This window comes from Vespa velutina, chromosome 10 (genome assembly GCF_912470025.1).
Source record: "Vespa velutina chromosome 10, iVesVel2.1, whole genome shotgun sequence".
NCBI lineage: Eukaryota > Metazoa > Arthropoda > Insecta > Hymenoptera > Vespidae > Vespa > Vespa velutina.
The window spans coordinates 2387717-2394794 of NC_062197.1; the positions used below are offsets into that span (position 1 = coordinate 2387717).

Here is a 7078-nt window from a genome sequence, read left to right on the forward strand (position 1 = left end):
TCTTTTTCTTTTTTTTCTTTTTTTTTACCGATGCCGCCTCTATGTGTAATCTCGTCGATCGTTGATCGTAAATCTCGTTCCCTTCTAAAATTTCGTTTCTTTAAAACACGCTTATTTATACTTTTCTTTATATTCGTTTATTATCCTTTATATATGTATTCACGCGGTTATAACTTAAAAGAAAAAGCACATGGATATAATAAAATCGTACATATTTTCTCTAATATCATTCTCTTTGTCACTATCTTCTTCCTTTTTATATATATATATATATATTTTTTTTTTTTTTTTTTATTAACGCATACAATGAATTCGCTAGTCAATGTTTCTCGTGTGTGTTGTTAACGAATAAAACGAAATGTACTGATAATTGAAGGACATAATAAAAAGATAATTGATCGGGAGATTGATCAAAAGAAAAAGAAAAAAAAAAAAAAAAAAAAAAGAAAAAGCAAGAAAAAAAAAAACGATATAAAAGAAATTTAATAAAAATCATAATAGGCAGAAAGTTCTTTTGAAAATCGTTCCACGGTGTTCCTCCCAAATAACCTCGTATTTTTTATTTTCCGCAGAAAAAAAAGAAAAAAAAAAGGAAAAAAAAAAAAGAAAACAAAAAAGAAAAAAAAAAAAAGAAAAAAGGAGAAAAAAATGTGATAGAAAATTTTCCGTGGGGGGGAAAAAAAACTTTTGCAAGTTGATTAATACAAACCGACGTGACGACGGACTCGATTTATTAAAAAAATTCCATCGGGCTAATGTCTCAAAGCCAACTACGTTGGTTGATTGATTGTGATGTGAGATACGAACATTATTCCACATTTTTTATTTCATTCTTTCTATTTTCTTACACAACTGCACCGTTTTAACTGTCTTATCTAAATGTATAGTTTAAACATTATAAAACAACGTCGTTTAAATGACGTCGAGTCGCGTTATCATCGCATTCTTTCTCTTCTTTCTATGACTTTCTTTCTCCCTTCCTCACACACACACACACATACACATACACACACATACACAAACATGCACACATACGTACAGAGTATTAATATGTATGTTATTGCGTTGAGTTGTATATATATATATAATAATATATATATATATATGTATAATACTCACATTCAATATTTTTTTTCTTTTTTTATTTTTATTTTTTTTTTATTTTTTTTTATTTTTTTTTTATTTTTTTTTTTTTGTTGTCCTTTACATACACATACTAATAATCAATAATGTGTACTAAAATCGTAAGAAGCGATCTATTCTCTCTTTTTTTTTCTTTTTTTCCTTTTTGAATCCCATTTTTGTTGTCGTTTAAATACTCAATAACACGAAGGACACATTGCAATAATTTGTCTACCATTTTCTTTTTTTTTTTTCTTCTATTTTTTTTCCTCCCTACTACTCCTCCCCCCTCCCCCCACCTCCCTTCTTCTACTCACTTCTCGTACATGTTTTTAATCCTTTCTAACAATAAAACTATATATATATATATATATATATATATATATATGTATGTATATATATGTATTTGTTAATTAAACGAAGTACAACATTAAAACAAGTTAATAATACACACTTATTAATAAGTCAACAAGTATAATAGGAGCACGTCACATAATATTACAAATGTGAGTTTTACTCGAAAGATTGCACGTTTCAAAAGGAAACTCACTATTTATATTTCTGTATATATATATATATATATAAATATATATATATATAATACATAGACATACTGTGTATGAGTAATATATTACGTATTACATATTATACTGTACTAAATCGAAATTTGTATATACGTAAGATATCATTGCGAATAAGCTTTATTATTCGCAAATACATATACACACAAGTACACATACACACACACACTCTCTCTTTCTCTCTCTCTCCCTCTCTCTCTCTCTTTCTCTCTCTTTCTCTCACCCCCAATCCTTATCTCACTAGGATAAATTACTTTTCGAACTTGCATCGTTTTTTACGAAGCAAGTAAACGAAATTACGTAAGAAGAAAAATGGAAACACACTTGGGCATAATTTGTATCTTTACTTAAAAACAATATCTCAAATGAAAAAAAGAGGGGAAAGTAAGGGAAGAGGATAGAAGAAAAGGAAAAAAGAAAAAAGAAAAAAAAATACAATAACAATATTTTCTAAAAGATCGCGAGATGGATGCTATTGACAATAACAGAGCTAAAAGGCTGATTCACTATCAAATTTTGAAAATTATTCTTGCTTCTTTTTCTGTTTTTTTTTTCTTTTTTTTATTTTTTTTATTTTCCCCTGCAAAATATTACACACATAACGCGCGCGCGCCCGCACACATACGAACTAAAAATACATCAACGTAATTTATCGACAAGAGATTCATGACTCTAATATCTTGCAGGAGAAAAAAGAGAGAGAAAAAGAGAGAGAGAGAGAGAGAGAGAGAGAGAGAGAGAGAGAGAGAGAGAAAGGAAAAAAAGAGAGCGTGAAAAAAAATTTCTACGGTCAGTTTAAAAATATTTCTTTTCGAGTACCGATAAGAAAACAGAAAAAGGAAAAAAAAAAGGATGAAGAAGAAAAAAATAGCAAAAAAAAAGAGAAAAAAAGGAAAGGAAAAGAAAAAAAAGAAAAAATAAAATAACGTTCTTCGAGGGACAGACCGACTTTTAGGTGACGATAATACAATGGTCATGTCATTATAAAAAAAAAAAAAGAAAAAAAAAAGAAGAAAAGAAAAAAGAAGAAAAGAAAAAAAGAAAATAAAATAGAACGAAATTAGAACTACACTATGCACCGGTAAATTAATTATATCACACCGTACAATAAAATACGAGGCGTGTAGTATTATTTTCAGCGTTGGAAGCGAATCGATTAATACCTGAATTTCTCTCGTAATCGGCTCTGGATAATACTTCCTGCAAAAGGAAAATACGTGACGTGTCAGTTTAATTTTGTCTATCATTTCATTTATATATAAAACATTTAATTATATTACACTCGAATTGTATTTCATTTATTATTCGCAATAATAACTGCACGTACTTTATTATATTCTCGAAGGTAATTATCACAACGTGTGTGTATGGGATATGAATCGATAAATAATTTCATTAAAAAGATTTGACGATCCAAAAAAAAAAAAAAAAAGAAAAGAAGAATAGATCGTAAATGTACCGTACGAATGGGTGAAAAAAAAAAAGAATTAAATAAAAATTAATCAATCGATTAAAGTGAATTGTTTTTCGTGTATTTCGAACCTGCGGAAGATGTCGTTGCAGTGGCTGCGAGAGATCCTCTTCCTCTTCCTCCTCCTCCTCCTCCTCCTCCTCCTCTTCCTCCTCCTCTTCCTCCTCTTGATCATTTTCAAAATCGTGTTCGTCACTAAATTCCAACGATGATTTCTTACGATTGATCTTAGTCGAAAACTCATTAATTCCAATAGTTTCGTTTAATTCATTAGATGATCCAGATAAATCGATCACGTGGTTCCCTTTTATTTCTTTCAATGGATCTACGATCTTTTTCACGATCATCGTATAACTAATCTCATTGTTGACTATCGATTCATCATCGATCGTTACCGTATCTTCATCGATCCTTTCATCGATTTTATTTTCCTTCTTGAAATCATTGTATCTTCTCGCAGCCATCGATCGTTCCTCGCATTCGAAATTTTTTATCCTGTTCGATACTCTCGAACTTTCGTCATTAGATCTAACTAATGTCATCCTATCGTTAATTTTAGAATATTCGATGGCCGTCGTTTCCTGACGGATCTCGTAATACTTAACGAAATTCCTAACGCTACCGGGGATTATCGTTAGAGTATCTTGCCCTGACGATTGGTCGTTACTTAAAGCTACGGGTGTCGTTATGGCCCTGTTATTGTCATCATCATCATCATCATCATCATCATCATCATCATCATTATCATCATCATCATTATTATCATCATCATTATTGCGATCGATTATTAAAATCATGGGAGTTTTTTCTCTAACTATGGCACAGTTATCAGCTCTATTATTCGTCCTCTTATATTCTAATGATTCGTCAACATTATTACTACCTATTATTTCTAAACGATCGATCATATTATTATCCTTCGTCCTTTTGTCATTTAACCTATCATCATCGTTTTTATATAAACCTTTAATATTCTTAATAATCCTCGTTTCTACAATCGTATCTTTGATATTGCTCGAGTCATCAGATCGCTCGATGACACACTTCTCTCTTACATGACACTTGGACATTTTCATCATATCGTTGTCCAACTGTCGACTCTCCATTATTTCCGCTTGGATTCTTCGTACCGCCATCTGGTTCGTAGTAATAATCTTTCTATCATCTTTATCGTCCTCCTCCTCCTTTTCCTCCTCCTCCTCCTCCTCCTCCTCCGTCTTCTTCTTCTTCTTCTTCTTCTTCTTATCGTCGTCAAAAAGATTTTTTCTTACTTCATTCGTCTCATCAGTAACGAAGGATTTAATATTCTTAAAATTAACCGAATCTTCGACTTCATTATTATTATTATTATTATTATTATTATTATTATTATTATTATTATTATTAGTATTATTATTATTGTTATTATTATTATTATTATTATTATTATTATTATTATTCGTCGTCGTCGTTAAGCTTTTCAATTTGATCGTAGGAAAGTTAACGAGCAACTCACTTAGAACGTCATTTTTGACATCCTTTATGTTTTTCTCATCGAACGAATTACACCATCCCTTCTTTATCGTACACGTCGACGTCGTCGTCGTCGTTGTCGTCGTCGTCGTCGTCGTCGTCGTCGTCGTCGTCGTCGTCGTCGTCGTTGTTGTTGTTGTTGCATTATTATCCCTATTGTTTACTTCACTTATCTCATCGATCCCAATGAATCGATCGTTTTTCGGATGGATTTCTACGATCTCGCAATATCCCGTTGTATTATTCCAATTTTGTTCATCCCTATTATCTACATCCGACAGCATCGTTTCTAAAAATGTATTGCGTCTAACGTTAACCGGTACATTGGTTTTTTTGTTATCGATTATAGTCTCATAATCGAACCTTTTTATGCGATCATTCATAAATTCCGACGCGCTTGACATAGTTATCGTTTTCAATTCATCTTTAATAATTATTTCGGAATTCGTTGGATCTGTGATTTTCAATGATTCCTCGTCGATCTTTCTCTCTTCGTATGGATTTTTGTAGGATAATTCATGGTTACTGGACACGTCGGATCCTTCGTCCGAATCTATGGGACTGTCGTTCATAAAACTACGAACCGATTGCGTTAGAAAAATTTTTCTACGTTCATTCTTGTCAAATTGCTTTTGAGTATTATTAAGTGATTCACTTTTGGATTCTTCGTGAATGAAAATATTTTTATTAATCTCTTTAATTTCGTAATTGACGTTATCATTGTTTTCATCGTCTTCATAATTGTCCTTGTTGTCTTTGTTGTTCTTCTTCCTGTTAGTCTTGTTAGAAACTTCTTCTTTCCTCGATAATACCTTTTCCGATAAATTAGATTCGATCTTAGATTCACGTATCTTTACGTTTTCCTTCGTAAATGAATTTACGACGATTAACGATGATAAATCATTCGAAGAAAAATGATTTAATTGATTTTCATCAATAATATTCGTTTCCTCTTTGAGATTTTCTTTAACGTCAATGACATTATTATCGATCGTTGAAGAAATTTCTATAGATTTTCGATTGGGATTATTTAGAATCAAGGAATCAAATGGTATTTCACCGAATATATCGGCGTTATCAGAAGTCTGCAAATTTCTTTCGAGATTATCTTTTACAGGCTGGTGCTGGTGGTGGTGCTGCTGCTGCTGCTGCTGCTGCTGCTGTTGCGGTTCCTCTTCCTTCTTCTCCTCTCCCTCCTGTTCATCCTCGTGAACTTCCTCGTTCGTGATCGAATCGATATTCCGTAGACCACCATCGACCTTGGTTGGCATCGAGGAATTTGGTGGTGTCTCTATTACGAATCTCACTTTGGTAGCAGTATGTTCTACGGTTATCTCGTTACTTTGAAATATATCATAACAGAGAGATGATCTTTTCGATCGTCTGACATTTAACGCGCTACTTCTATCGATGTAATCGTCGAAAATAAAATTATTATCTTGATCGTTACGAAATTCTTGATTTTCATAATCCAAGGAAGTTTTCCATCTGTCTAAACATTTTTCAAAAGGAAAATTCGTCGGAGTTACGCGAAAACAAATTTCATCCTTGTCGTCGTCATTGTCCTTATCGTCCACATCCTCGATATGATTATCCCTTAAGAAAGATAGATCCTTCGTAAAATGATCGACTTCTTCTTTTGGATTTTGTTCTTCCTCGAAAAAACTTTCTATCTCATTTTCAACCTTTGCCAATTCCTTTTTTAATATCTCATTGTCATTTGACGGCCACGTTGTTTGCGAATCGTTCGTTATAACATCTTGAAGATCATCGAGGGTAAAAAACAAAGATGGATATTTGTTGTATTCCTTTTTCTTTACCATTTGATCGTATCTAGGTGAACGTACGATTATTATAGTTTCATCGTCTTTTCTATCGTCGAATGTTGATTGATTTTTTTTAGGACTCTCAGGGACAACCATCAACGACGAATCTTTTTCAGGACTCTCATCAATCATCGACTCGTTATCATTATATGGTCGTAAAACGTTGTCCTTATCGAAGACTTTTTTCGATGACGTAACGTCATCAGAGTGCAACGATGTTTTCAATAATTCATTCTTAGGATCAAACTCGTCGTCAGGTTTAAATTCTTTTATCTCGTCGTAAGTTTTCTTCGTACATAAAGAAATCTCTTCGTTTATAATATTATCCTTCGAATTATCCGACATTAAGATCTCATTCAATGTCTCATCATCGTTCTCGGTGGTAATAAACTTCGAACTCGGTGGATCATGAATTATTATCCTCGTTTTAATCTTACTCTTATCAACGTTCTCGTTGATCTTATTTTTTCTTGGTAATTGAGAAGGTGGTGGCGGTGGGGGTAGACGCTTTCGATCGACCTTACTATACTTCGTAATAGCTTCGACTTCCTTATCTGAACTTTCCG

At 32.4% G+C, this 7078-nt stretch overlaps 1 long non-coding RNA gene across 1 annotated transcript in view; it reads left to right on the forward strand.

Annotated features, from left to right (window-relative positions):
* The window catches only part of LOC124952280, a 5281-nt gene extending 2836 nt beyond the window's left edge, over window positions 1-2445 (forward strand). The window contains exon 4 of the long non-coding RNA XR_007101853.1: window positions 2390-2445. This is a non-coding gene — a long non-coding RNA (uncharacterized LOC124952280). The remainder of the gene's footprint in view (window positions 1-2389) is intronic.
* Window positions 2446-7078: the final 4633 nt, after the last annotated feature.